This window comes from Vanacampus margaritifer, chromosome 1, assembly GCF_051991255.1.
Source record: "Vanacampus margaritifer isolate UIUO_Vmar chromosome 1, RoL_Vmar_1.0, whole genome shotgun sequence".
Classification (NCBI taxonomy): Eukaryota; Metazoa; Chordata; class Actinopteri; order Syngnathiformes; family Syngnathidae; genus Vanacampus; species Vanacampus margaritifer.
In genome coordinates, this window is record NC_135432.1 from 32,536,992 (window position 1) to 32,552,239 (window position 15,248).

Consider the following 15,248-nt stretch of genomic DNA (forward strand, 5'->3'; position numbering starts at 1 on the left):
AACAATGAAAAGCAAAAACAGCCCTTATTATTTCTTGTTAAAAATGTCAAATTATAGTCACTTATTTTTCTGAACAGAGAGAGAGAGAGAGGTACAATTTTTGCAAAAGAGGGCAATTCAATTTGAAATTCATCCTAATGGTAAATGGTGTGTGTGCGTGTGTTTTAAATATTATTATTAGAATTATGTCTGTCTTATTAGCGATGTCGTTACACTCCAGTCACACAAATGCCATGCTCATTTATATTCAAAGAAAGCATGATTACTTCAATTAGCACTAGAACCTGCAAAAAGTAAAAAGTGTCTTGGGCATCTCTTCTAAGTGAGAACACGTTCAAATTTGGAAGCTTTTCCTCTTCCTGGATTGTTTAAAGTGCTTAATTCTAAATATCCCATATTGGCACTTTGTTACTGTGGGTGAATCATCCTAGATGAGCTCTCTCTAATTGACTTGCTGATAAAACACGCACGCGTGGTGATTCATCCACCGTGACACCGTCATCATTACGGCTCCCCCACTTGGTTTGATTTCGGGGGCTGTTGGTCGTGGGCCCTCGGACGCCCCCACCCCACCCGCACCCTCACCGCACTCATCCCACGTCTCGTCGGAGTAAAAGGCTGCTGCAACATCAGCGGCAGCCTCCCAGCAGAGCTCCCCGTGCCGCCATGGAGCTTCAGCCTCTCGCGAGCCGGTGAGCCGCATCCAGCGGAGGGCGGCTCGATAGACTGACACTTGCGTTTTTCATGCCGTGATATTGGGGCGTGTTGTTTACCTTGCAGAGATATAGAAAAAGAGTCTGTTGGCGGAGATTTGGTCGACATGCAAGAGGAGGATAACTATTGGCGTGTGACAGGCAGCAACATCTGCAGCTCATCACAATAAAAGGTGAGAAGGTAAGGTTGCTGTTTTCACGCCGGGCGTTGCGGCTTTCTGTCTCTTAAAACAACCACCCGATGCTCGATTGGAGCTCACCAGGCTGCCTCGTTGCATCGCAAAGCCTCCTACGGTCGATCTGCGGTTTCGAATAGGTCACCGTGCCCGAGTATGACCGTGCAAGATACAGAGATGTGACTCGTAGGTGCGTGTGACGCCGACAGCCTGTTTGCATCATCCTGCTGAGTGAGGTTCAGCTCAGGATGCCTGTGGAGTACAGATCTGCTCTTCACTGCCTCAGCCCGGGCACTTGATTGAGGAAAATAGCCTACTGCATCTGCATGGCAGACGTTCACATGCATGTGTGTCCTCTTGGCAAGTTTCCGAAAGGCACAGTAATGCAAGTCTCTGTGAACTTGCTGCATAATTTGAAATCACAAAATGATGAATTAACTTGCTTTTCCTTGTCCCGTATTGTGCTTTCAAAGTTTAATTGCTAGAGAGCTTTAAAAAAACAAATAAATAAATAATCCTGTTAGTTTGCCTTGTCCTGCATCACTCCGGGGTTGATTCACAGCAGCTCTCGCCTCCTCTGCTGCTGTTGACGAAGCTGCATTGAGCTGATCGATAGCCTGTTTGGATCGAGGCCTGTGTTTCAGTTGTTGTCAAACAGCAATTTCGACAATTAAAAGCCCATTTGTTAGTGGAAGCTTGATTAATAATTCATAGGCAGGATGGGGCCGCAAATCTGTGGATGGCACACGGGGGGATGTCAGCCTCCGAGACACATTGAGAGATTGGCAGTCTGACAGATGAAGCTTTGCTCTTTCTGACAAATAACACCTTGTCTGGTCTCAGAATCTATACATGTGTAACAGGTGCACTATTTTGCAATAGATATCACCATAGATAGTTGATTATTGAGCAATTGGAGAAGATGAGCGCCAATTATATTATGCTTATGAATACCACATGATAGTATTGAAGAGAGTTGAGCTTTCCGTGACGCAATCTATTACAGTTGAAGTTAAATGATAGAGAAGAAACATCGCTGCTGCACCTGAAGTGCAAAAAGCAATTGCCGTTGTCACTGTATGAGAGCGACGGGCATGCAAATAGATTACAGAAGCCTTCTCTTGTTTGAAATATGATTTGTATATATTAAGTAATAAGCGCTTTGCTCAACTCTGGAGTTTTCTTTTGGTATTTTGGCAGGATTTGCACTGATAGATAGTGTAGAGGGTGTTTGCGCTGTTGTGGGATGGGACGTAGCTTTTTTCTCAGCCAATCGTGGCAAACCTTCATTTGCATTAAAATCATGGTGGTCGGAGAGCGGAAACAGAAATAGACTCGCTGGGGTCCGAGCATGATATTGGCAGGTAAACTGCAAGATCTCCCCTTGCGGATGATGTAGGTGGCTGCACATGTGACGTGGGCAATTGGAGACCGCCTTGGTTGCACCCACTTAATTGCCACGTGGTCAGTACGGTGCTTTTAAGATAATAACGATTATAATTCGTTCAAAGAATTGATTTCTACAGTGATTCGAAGGGATTGTCCCACGTTGTTGTCATATTTATGAATGAACATCACACATGTCCACAGAGCGCCTCGATCGAATCCGCCAAAATTGTGTTACCTGCACCGCTAGATAGATCTGGTTTTTGCAAGTCTAAAATCGAGTCAACTTTTTAGCACCACATTGCTTGATGATGTGGGGGGTGTCAGCGGAGCATAGTGCATCCACCAAATTTACAAACACGACTAGACTAGACTTGCTCAGGCACCAAAATGAAGTTGCGCCCGTTTTTACACTGAGTGCACGGGCGCCAGTCTACAAAAATAGAGCCCCTAAAATGATGTAAAGCAATAGCCGGCAATAATTTCAACATGACAAGGTTTATGTATTAGTGAAGTCTATGTGGAGGAAAAATAAGTGTGTATCTGTTAGTGTTGTTCCGATACTGCATTTTGGCCCCCGATACCGATACCGTACCGATACCTAGGTTTTTTTTTCCAACATAAAAAAGCTGCCCTGCCATTGGTTCAGAACATTCAAGGGCAAATAGGATATCTTGGCTGGGCATGCAGTGAACATGTCACACATTAGTGAATGTCGTGCACAAGCAAGACACAAGATGCTGCATCCAAAGTCCTATATTAGTGTTGGAAATAATGGTCTCAACACGTTCCTGTTCGTACTACTGATGCCGATACTACTGTTTTAATGCGTTATTGGGGCCTCTCCCGATACTGATATCGGAACAACACTAGTATCTGTTGATATGATATGTTTTCCACTGGTGATGTGACTTAATGTGCACATTAGTGTCTTTGTGTTACAAAATGTGCTCAAAGCCTCAAACACTGCCGGCGTCACTACTGGCACTAACGCAACAGTGAAGGCGTTCTGGCTTGTCCAGCAATATTATAGTTCAAGCTATTGGGCAATCTGAGTTTCCCATTTCAATAGCATAGGCATTCATCTCCATCATCAAGCCAGTGCACAGCACCGTTCACAGCAGTTATTTTAATGTTATATCTTTTTTTATAATGGCAAACAATAGGAGCTTCTAAAGCATTGATGGTTCTGGTTGAGCCCTGCGATTGATAGGTGAACAGTTCAGGGTGTACCCTGCCTTTAACTTGTAGGATAGGCTCCATTTTCTTTTTAACCCATAACCCTGAACAGGATAGGTGGTGGACAGATGCATTACACTAAATAAAAGTACAGTTATTCCTTTAAGTATTTTGTTAAAGCCCGTTTTTAACATTGTTTTTTTCTTTTTTAAGGAGAGTTAATACATTCTCAGCCAAGGATCTGTTTACAGGTAACATTTTGAGGTCATTTCTTTTTCAACCCTTCAGCTTTTGAGGCCTCTGCTTTCACATTCATTATATCCTAGCTAGGCTCAGTTCATACTTTAACATTAACATCAAATAGTAATGAAGTCTGAAGCACTTTTGAAAGAATCTTAAATGTGATTTGATCACACCAGCATGGAAGGCAGACTGCAGTGTATTTATTCAATACTTGCTGGGTTCTCCAACTTTGTGAGAATTCTAATAAAAAGGTCAGTGGAAAAAGCTGACAGGCAAAGTGCAATCTTTCATTGTGACTTTCTAGATCACTGGTCCCCAACTTTTTTTCTACTACAGACCAGCTCGAACAAGTCCATGCTTTTCATGGATTGGTAGCCATTCACTGACCGGAGGATGGGGAGATTTTGGTCACCATTCATCTGATCTTGTCAATAATTACCATAATTTGTCTCCTTGTTTGTTTTGTTTGGTATGACCATTTTAAAGTTATGATGCTTCATATGTCAATTTGCAAATGTGCATGACCAAAAGATGTTTTGGTCTGGTGGCTCAGTGATTGTTAGTATCAGCTAACTGCTAATGCTATGCGTGTGGCAGCAGAGGCAGTGCCGACTCCGCTTGCATTTTCATAATCACTGTGTGGTAGTACTTCTTCAAATGATTAAACAGGTTTGTTGTGTTGCCAGTTTTGAGGGACATACAGTACCTTGCACATTGGCTTCGTTTGCACCTCGTCACTTTGGCGATGCCGCCACACAACCTATGGCGATGAACGTTTTATCGAAACAGCTTCATCTTTGAAGAAAAACTCCAAGTCATGGCTTGCCGCAGCTTTGTGTTTGGTCATTGTATCATGTACTGTATACTGTATTCCTGTAAGATTTTTTCCCTTGCTTGCGTGAATGGGGATTGTTGCAAATGCAACAACATTGTCATCATATGTGAAACAAAAATACACTTGGTTGATATTAGATGTTGTTGTTGTCGGGTTCCTGGCCAAGAAAGAAGTCGTCAAAATAACAAGAAGAAGCCACATTAGCATTTAAGTACATGCATAACACATAATTTATATCTCTCAGCCTGTGCAGGGTCATATAGCGATGCAACCTATCTGAGATGACCTTGGCTGCCTGAGACAGATTTATTATGGACAGGTCATCATTCAAACACAGGAAAGACACATTCAAATAATAGTCATCAGTAAAGCCATCATGTAGTCTACTGAAAGAATCTTTGTGATGCTGAGAACATACAATTTCTACATAGAAAGCCACAAACTTACCAGGTCGCTCTTATTTAGACTCTTTTCCCTATGAATGGACTGTATTGTTACTGATTATAAAAAGAACTCCATGAACTGGACCCAAGTGTATCTCATGAGGGCAAAGTTGCAATATTGTGTTGGACCTACTGTCTTGGCAGGGTCGGGAGTGTTACTTTTAAAATGTATTCCATTACAGTTACAAGTTACCTCCTAAAAAATTTAGTTAGTAACGTAATCCAAATACCATAATATTAAAGTAATGTAACTTGATTACTTTTGGATTACTCCAATACCAAGTATGCTCATGAAGACAAAATAAAAATAAATATCACCACAATATATATTCTATACAATGTGCCCCTGCTATTTGCGGGGGGTAATAGGGAGCCTATAAAAATCCTTGTGTAATTAAAAAACATGTAGGCTATAGATTGGTTGGTTGCTTGATTGCTTGCTTGCTTGATTGATTGATTAATTTCCATATGCTTTTTTCAAACTGTCACTGAAAGCATAGATAGATAGATAAATACAATGAAGATGACAATGTGTGACATCAACTGCAAAATGAACTTTTATCCCAGTCACAAGTTTAGCCGTGTATATGTTGTGTATGATGTTTAAATAGTGAATTGGTGGGAGGAAGATTTGTTTGGAAGGTGTAACTCACATTATGGTTGTAGGCTAGCGGGCTAGCTAGCAAGAAGCTACAGCGCGTAGCATGCCACTGGACTCTCAGCTCAAACTTTCGCTCCGAGTAAGTTCCAGTGAATACCGGTTGGCATTTCCTCCTCCTGTCCATGAAGGTTTTTCAGACTGCCCGTGTGTGGCGGACACGACTAGTCAGTTTGTTTGTCCCCACCTCCCCGACATGTAGCAACGGTCCTGCTCTTGCTCTCTCACCCTCTCGCTCTCTCGCACTCCCTCTCTCATCGTAGAAATTGTAATCCCTCGAAGTAATCCCCATTTTTAATAAATGTACCTGTAATCTGATTACATGTTTTCCCTGTAACTGTAAGGGAATACAGTTACTTAAAAAAAAAAAATTCTGATTACGTAACGTATTCCGTTACCCCCAAGCCTGTGTCTTGGAACATTATAACATTATAAGGCCTTCTCATGCAGTATGTGACTGCCCATGCTGGGGCACATTAATCACATCATGAGATGCACAAGTGCAAGAATGTCACTATGCAACTGTCTTATGTGCATGAATTACGGCCTTGAAAGCAACCCACTTATCTTGTGTTCTGTATTGGTGGTGTTCGCTGGGTGTAAAGTCACAATACAGAGAAGTCTCTCTTGTCATTCATGTTGTGTTCTATTGAATGTTTCGGGCTGTACCTGTTCAATTCTCTGTGGTGCAATTGAATGCAAAACTCACTGTGGAGCTTTATAGCAGTGTGCAATCACATGCAAGAGCCGCATTGCGATTTGCTGTTGGATGATATGTTTTCTGCATGTGAATCCTGACTTATATATAAAATAGTTCAAATACAATGGATGTATCATGTCAAGCTGTTGTTCCTCCACATTTACCATAGCAACAAGGCCTCAGTGTAACTTGAGTTCAGCCTTGTGCGTAGACTTGTGTGTACACTTCCTCCCTACCACTGTTAGAAGTGTCTTACTGCTCCATCTGTTCAGCTATTGTCTCGGCGTCACCCTCGCAAATTTTTCTTCGAGAGGCCTGAAGTGGAGAGCCAAATGGCGTGGTCTCATTTTTTAAGAAGATTGTCATTTCTTATCTTATACATCAACGTTTGATATAGGTTGTCAGTGTGGTTGTCAGGTAAAAAAAAAAGAAGAAAGAAGGATATATATATTTTATATTTCAAACATGGCAATAATTAAAACCTACAACTGTACTTGAGAAATATCACCTTGAACACAGTCAAGGCAATAAATGTAACCACAGTCAAAGTAAAGCCCTTTTCACACTGCACTCACTCTGTGCGAGAGTGGCAACGTGTCATGACCAGGTTCAACTAATCAGGTGTCCATCCAAATGTTTTGAAAATTTTATGCAAATTTTGTGAAAATGCGCAAAACAGACATGCGACTTATGCCCGTTTCCATCCGCTCTTCTTTTGCGAATATGCAGGTACGAGATGACGTTGTAGTGACGGAACTTTGGGACAATGGGGAGTTCCAGGTGGGAATGTTGGTTTTGACGGACTGAACGGAAGTAGCTTGTCTTGTTGGCTTCCGTCCTGCATGTTAGTGAAGTGTGTCGTTACATTCAGAGCTGATGTTAATAAAGTCATCTAAAATTGCATTCATGTTTTTTTTCTTTAATTAATTACAAAAATAATTGTGTTTCTTCGTCTCCCCAAACATATCTTACTTTATCATCCGCCATTTATTGTGACTACAAACGTGCTTGTATATCCAGTCTTGTAGTCGCTTATTCACAAACCCTTTTTTTTTTCTCTTTCTTATTATTTACAAAACCTGATTCCATCGTCAAAATGCACATTTTTCTTTTATTGATACGCTTAAAAAAACACCCCCTCCAAGCGTGCAAACTTTTTGGGTGCATTTTGGGCCTTTTTTTTAATTTCTGCCGTTTCAATTCAGTTTCTTTTTCGGAATTCTTGAAAATTCAAATAAAAATAGGTGGATGGAAACCCACCTACTGTGCCCATATTCACAAGCGCTGACGGAGTAGCCTACGTGAAAGTCAAAACGGATTTTGCGGCTGTTTAGACCAACAGGACGTATCGTTCATTGCTGTATAGGAAAGCCCTGACTTTGCTCATTTTAAGGAGGAGGAGGACATGATCAGCAGAGAAAAACAAATGGCTCGGTGAGAACTTGGAAAGTTTAATCATCCAAATAGTCAAAATAACTTTAAATTACTCCACCAGCTCCTCTCCAATTGGAAGCGCTTCTTTGATGTCACAATGCACCGCTCTATAGTTGTTTCTCCATTTTGAGGTGCTGTGCCGCTCCTCACCACCCTTCAACATTGCTTTCCGTGGTCCCTGCCCCTCGCCACCTACACAATGGTCAATGGCACGTTGCGCCCTCCTAAATGCAGTGTTAAAAGGACTTAATTCAGATCTACTGACATTCTAAATTCTGTAGCCCAACTAGGTTAGCCTGGGTATGGGTGGATTTTGCTGTTTAATTCACATTTCACAAACACTATCAACAAGAATGCCAAGTTTAGTCTATTGGGGCACATAGAACATACTATTACTGCATCATGGTAAGCAACATTTTTGACTTGACTTCCCCTTTAAGGCTTCGGCTGCATAATATTCATATACTCACCCAGCACTTTGCTCGCTTCTGTTATGTAGTATTTATATACAGTATATGTGTGTACCACTGCCTGGAGGTAACCTAAGTCTGCTGCCACTGCTGAGTCAGTGACCTTTCCTGCCAACAGTTCACCATGCTTGACTAACTTCCTTCATTTGGGCTTGTATAATAACAATGAAGAAAGGACGAACCATATCATACAAGGACACACTTATGTAACATTACATAATGTTTTGACTTTTAAAATAAGTGCTTCAAATCAAGTTGCTGACTTGCGATTGAGAAAACAGTCTCTGTTCTTGACAAAGTCATCCCAGATCGCCTTATGTATCAGTGCATTATAATAGTGGAAAAGCTCACACATGATGTGTTAGCACTAGCGTTTGTGCTAAGTTAAAGTTAAAGTCGCTACCAGTTAATTGTCACACCAACCTAAGTGGGGCGAAATTTGTTCTCCGCATTTGACTCATCCCCGGAGAAAGCAGATCTAATCTATAACCTAATGTCATTTTAAGCCACTTCTTGGGCTTCCTCACTGTACGGATCCTCTGACACAAATTTGCATGTTAATAAACCAAATGCTCCTCACCAGGGACAAATACATCAGTGTGCAGCAATTGTGAATTTCTGTCCCTCAGTGATTAATTATGTCTCGTGTGTCCATTGAGAAGGAGATCCTAGTAACAGATGTTTATTCATTTCACTGTCTCTCTGGCGCTCCAAATGATAATAGTTGCCTCAGTTAATAATGTGCTACAGAAATACAGAAATGCAAATCAAAAAATGCAAATATAAAAACAGATTGATGGAAATATAGCATATTTTCTCTGCTTGTAGCGCACAAGCAAATCGCCCTAAAATGACTTTGTTACAGCCAAGAGGCAAAGCAGGCTTGAGGTGAAAGTCGCCTAACATGACTAAGGGACAATTCCTGTGTGAAAGAAGAAAATACGCTATGCTAAATAGTGCCAAAGGATGCTGCCGAAGCAATGCAGGGTGATCCTTAAAGCTTGGGGATATTTTGTTTTGAGACTACAAAGAGAATTTGTGTAACCCTCGCTTGGATTTCTAGAGCAGTACTTGGTGATTGTGTCTGTGGGTGGTTGTGTATATATTAAAAAAAAAGGGTTTTTGGACATGCAGTGATGGAGCTCTCAGTGCTTTGAGCAGTAATAGCCACAGCATGCTAATATGAAGTTAACTTTAATAACAATAAGAAGCAACTACCATCTTTATAACCAGTGTTTGGTACACAGGGTTATAAAGGTTCACAGTGAGAAACAAACAATTGCTATTGACAAGACACTGCTGGCTAAGGTTGTGTGAATACAGTGGTGAACAAACGTATATCAGATGGGGATGGAATAAAAGTGAAAATGTCTGAATTTGCATTTCAGCGAATCCCATTCTGATCATGAGATTATTGCAAGCAGATTGTGATGGTCTCACAATACTAATGTGGCGCTCTTCTGCAGCAGTCATCATGCATAGACATGAGCCTTGATGGTCAGAGAGCAGATCTGAGCCTGCTGAAGATTAACACGACAGGATATCGCCTTCTGCCACCGATTACATTCACTCAAAGCAAGACTTGACCCCGGGTGCGCCCATGTTGCAGAGCCATATGGACACATTTCATGTCATTGGCCATGTTGCCATTCTTGGTGTTATTAACCTGACCCGTTGACTCCATCACATCATTAGACTGAACGAAATATACAGTCAATAGAGATGATTAATGCACCATGACCATGGTGGCTATATAGATGCTGACATTCGATCAATGGTGCCCTCTTCAGCAATAATCAAGCCTGGTTGCATCATATTAAAATGAATTGAAATTCATCAAAGGGCCTACTGAATTGTAAATGTTCCTCACTCATGAGTCATTTGGTGATGAAAATAAATAACGTCATGTAAGCAAGCAGTTAAGTAAAATTAAATTGGACTAATATTGTTAGGTTTGGGTGTACGGATCCCAGAACTCACAGACAGATAAAGAGTTGACAAATATTTATTTACAAAAACTGCGCTCACCATTATAACCTTCAACATAAAACGCTTGTAAAAGGCAAGAAGCAAATATAACGTCAAAAAGGGCTTGCAAAAAGGATCCAAGGGTGAACAAAAACAACTAGTGATGGCAAAATCAAAACTGTGTTTTGGTACATACATAGCGAAACACAGACGGAACTTGTGATTCGAAACACTGTTCCAAGGTCTGTTTCAGAAACAAGGTGTCACGTGACTGTTGTATTTCACGTTCCATTACGCCCCCAAATGTTTCGAAATGTCACAGCTATTGTTTCAACAAGTGAACAGTGATCATGTTATCCCTTTTCTAAAATTAAAATCCTACCTTTGCACTTTATGAAAATGTCCTAAATCTAAAATATATCCAACCTAAGCATAAACTTCTTAAATTGCCCGGGCTACTGATTCATTCCCCTACATGATAACATATCATAAGATTTATGAGGTGGTGGTTAGCTCAGTGGTAACGCACCTGCACGTTGTACTGAGGCCAGCCTTATATGTTGACGACCCCCGGTTCAATTACTGATATAAAGTGGTATATTTTTTGCAGGTCATTCTTATTCTATCTAATGTTGCCTATGGAAACTTAAGCTGTTCTGTCGCAAATAAATAAAGAAATAAAATAAAAGAAATAACAATATAACAGCCTTTGAAATGTACAAGTTTTTAAAAAAATAATTGTGATAGTAATGTGGGTCTCATCAAACCATTTAAGTCATTAAGTCAGTCGAACGTTCCAAAAGATCGATTATTTTTCTGAGTCAATTGTTCAAAATGATTCGATCGTTTCAATGTTCCATTTTTGCCATCTCTAAAAACACCTTACTGTACCAACTCAGTGGCCTTGTGGTAGGTAGAGTGTCCCCCCTGAGACTGGGAGGTTGTGGGTTCAATCCCTGTCCGGGTCATACCAAAGACTATGAAAATGGGACCCATTCCCTCCCTGCTTGACACTCAATATAAAGGGTTGGAATTGGGGGGTTAGATCACCATGTGATTCCCGAGCGCAATCATTGCTGCTCACCGCTCCCTCAGGGGATGGGTCAAATGCGGAGAATGAATTTTGCCCCCACTTAGTTGGGTGTGACAATCAGTGGAATTTACCTTACCTTACCTTACTTACAAAAAGTCAAGGGAGTAACAAAAAACTGAGGTTCAGGGATTTGAAACTACTCACTGCTGCATTCGAGGAAAGTGGGAAGTCTGACTTTTCCAACTTCAAACCAGGAAGTGTGTACGGGAACGCCCCTTTGAACTCGGAAATCCCACTTGCGAAGTCGGAAGAAAAAAAGTACCCCGACTTCACCGACCGACTACAATGTGACGTCGCTCTACAATGGCGACCCCTTTAGAAACACAGGCCGTGAATTGATAAAACACAATTTACTCGAGTATAAATCAGATAGCTTTCTTCATTCATAAATATTCGACATAGCTTCACATAACACAAGTATATGACAGTATGCCGCTATCTGCCTGCATGAAATTATACGGTGAACAACTGTATGGAAAGCTTTTGAGAAGACAAGTTTGCTGGAAGTCAAAATGTGCTTTGAAGACCAAAATTTAAAAAAACTATTTATCACTGTCTGCCATTTTGGTTGTTTACTTTTGCCACAAACGCTTTCAGGTTGGAACTGGGAAAGTCCGACTTCCGACCTTCCTTGAATGCAGCAGACAGTTGGTCTACGAAGGAGAGCAAGTGAATAGTCCAACACCAGTTCACCGCTTCAGCTGCCTTTTGAAGACAGCTGATTGCATTTCTGTGGCAGGTGTGTAGCCGAAGGAGCCGCCCACATCAATAAGGCTGCTGCAGAAAAAAACACAGCCTGAGAACACAGATATGAAAAATATAGCCCAAAACACTGTTTTCAAGAGTGAAATTGTGTCAATTGAGTGAGTAAAAACATGTGTTTTATTGAAACATGTGACATATGGATTCTCACATCTAGGCTGCTATGTTTCTCACACCTTTTAATTAGCTTTTTCATTTTGAATCCTCAAAGATTTCACAGTCTTCATTTGCTGTCAGGTTTGCCTGTTTCCAATTGGTAGCATTGCATCTTAAATTATTTTGATATGCTGACCATGCTAGTAATGAGTCTTTACTACGGTAAAATGCAATCTATACAATACTAATAGCTAAGTGTTAACATTTAGCTACTTCAGGGCATTGTCCTGCTCACATAATTGAAGGCGGTGTTTCTCAACCCTGGTCCTCGGGGAACACTATCCAGCCAACACGGGTTTCCAATGATCAGCTCATCAGCAAGCTGTAGAGAAGCCTGATAACGATCCTCACCGGTGTTGGTGAAGGGAGACATGGAAAACAGGCTGGATAGTGTTCCCCGAGGACAAGGGTTGAGAAACACTGATTTAAAACATTAAAGAATCCACACATATACACTAAGTAAAGGATGTTGAGCTTTCAGGGTGTTGTTATTTTGCTGTTCTCTAGCAAGGAGCCAAACGGTAAAATTCTCAACAAGGTGTTTAATCCATGAATATTTTAAGGACATCCATTTCTTTACCTTTCTGTGACTCTTACAGTCACAATGTGACAACCTGGGCTCTATTTTCGTACCCACGTTCTAAATCTGCATAGAGGCAGGCTAGATCAAGTTTTGGTACTTTCACAGATCCACGCAGCAAAATGTGATTTTTTGCCGTTGTGAGTGTGAACACAGCCAACTTGAATAAATGCCGATTGAAGCGGATCCTCTCATTGTTGAAGCTTCGCTATAAAAAGCATGTGACAGGCCAAAGTTAAAGGTTAAATTTATTTACAAAGCCCTAAACAATATGTTGCTGGATAGACTAGACTCGCTACTTTTGGTACCGAATTGTGCAGGTTCGATCTATTAGGAGTCAACTTTTATGAGTGTCTGAGAAAAGTTAAATGTCTACTTCTGTAGTAACTCTGCTTAGTGAGCTAAACATGTACTCTCTCCCAATGTTTTTACTACTTTAAAATTTTAATTTAACTTGAGAAAGGGTGGAGCTATATAAACTCTAAAAAAAGTGTTGAAATCAACTCTGTGACAGTTACTTCACCACTGGGCTTTTTGCTGTGTGTGAAGTGGGCATTCCACCTTGATCGTTCATGTCCATGTGTGACCCCCCAATTAGAACTTCTTTCAGCAGCCCAAAAATTTAGTCTACTTTGCAAGAGATGCAAACATCCGGCTGAAGGATTTCACAAAGAAATATTGTAGCTCTTTGTGGAGCGCAGCTTAGACTAAGCTTTCATTTGGACACGGGGCAGAGAAAAAAACGCACACACCAAGACTTGAGTTTGACTTAATCCTGCATGTGCAAATAGTCTTGCACAGATCTTGCATAATAACAGAAGACACTGTGTTAGTTTGAGATAACAGAAACAATTGCAGGGATATCTAATTCAATTAGTCCTGTACTGTGTGTCAAATACATTTATTATTACACTATTTATGCAACTAAATGTTGATATTTTGTGGTGTGAGGGCATCGCTATTTAAAGTACTGAAAATGTGTTTTTGTACACTATTGACCTTTTGCACGTGACGTCACAGCCCTCATGGGAACGAACGCCCCCTCCGGGACGCTGGACGGCAAAAGAGACACTTGCCTGTATTGTAACCATTGAATCTCGTACAGCGTAAAGTCCTTTATCTAATCGATGATCTTATGAAATGGTCATATCAACAGAGGTGTCGAATTGCGTGTTTCAAATCACATTAACGAGCCAGATAGTTAGCGTCCACTCCAACGTGCACTGTGAATTCCGGCAAAGTCGGCCATTTGATTAACTTGGTAAAAACAGCAGGCAACAGAGGGTAAGGAGCTGTTTTCAAACTAGCGATCTCCAACTTAAGTAAATATCGCGCTCTCTGAGTCCCGACTAAATGTGCAACTTCGACTGACAGGCGACCATCGGTTGAGGTAATAGATTCAATGGCTGTATGGGCAATAATAACTTTGAATTTGTAAAATAAAAGTCACTAAGTCGCTCCGGGTCACGTCCACTTCCATTCAACAATCATTTCCTTCCGCCGTCCGTCATAGGGCAGTCACGTGATCACATGACGTCGGTGCAAATGGTCAATACTGAAGCATTTAAGTTTCATATATTAGAGAGAAGGAAGCATTCAGTGTATTTATCAAGCGGGGTTTATCTGAAGCGGTTGCCATGGTAAAGCTCACCCATAGTTTCTACTGATTGAAACAAGGATTCGGCTGTGAGACACCTCTCGATCTGGTGTTTATCGCCCCAGGACACGAACAGCTAGCACCTCTGTGTGTTTTTAAATTTATGAGATAGGGCATATTGTGCTTAACCTAGTGATATACGATGGAATATGGTTTCAGGGTATGAAAATAATTATACTGTAATTGACCATAATGGTAAAATAAAAAATAAAATAAATAAATACATGCTTTCTCACGGAACTCCCGCTGATGGGTATTAGTCCTGTCATTTGCAGTCCTGTTATGGTACAAACTGTATTTTTAGGGTATTTCCATGCAGGAGAAACATTTACCTTTTACTGATGTAACATTTTTAAAATGTAACAAAAAGTACAACAAATAATTCAATAGCTTTATTAGCACAAGCATTTACATTAGGCTACTTTTAGAAGAAACTGACTAAATTTGCCTTTGATAATCTCTAACGTATAGACGCCGATCTTCCATCGATCCATTTTCTGTACCGCTTGTCCTCATTAGGGCTTATCCTAGCTGACTTTGAGCAAGAGGTGGGGTCAACCCTGGACTGGTCACCAGTCAATTGTAGGACACATACAGTATAGACAAACAACCTCCACCAACACCTGCACCTCAGAACTGAGAAGCAGATGGTCTTACCAAGACCTTTCAAACAGAAATGATTTTTGAACAAGGTCCAGTATATGCTTCTCATTCTTCTTAAGGTCAGTGCTCCTGTTTGGTTAGCACTCACACTCTGTTTGCTTTAAAGGAGTGTTTGCGTTTATTAAACAATGC

At 40.9% G+C, this 15,248-nt stretch overlaps 1 protein-coding gene across 5 annotated transcripts in view; it reads left to right on the forward strand.

Moving 5' to 3' along the window:
* The first annotated feature begins 581 nt into the window (after positions 1–581).
* The window catches only part of dlgap4a (discs, large (Drosophila) homolog-associated protein 4a), a 90,626-nt gene continuing 75,959 nt past the window's right edge, over positions 582–15,248 (forward strand). For 2 of the 5 annotated variants that reach the window (XM_077549029.1, XM_077549050.1), the window contains exon 1: positions 583–886. The gene's annotated coding sequence lies outside the window, so the exon portion shown is untranslated. Of the gene's footprint in view, positions 887–15,248 lie in introns of all 5 variants that reach the window. The other 3 variants (XM_077549038.1, XM_077549055.1, XM_077549045.1) reach the window with 2 other exon arrangements.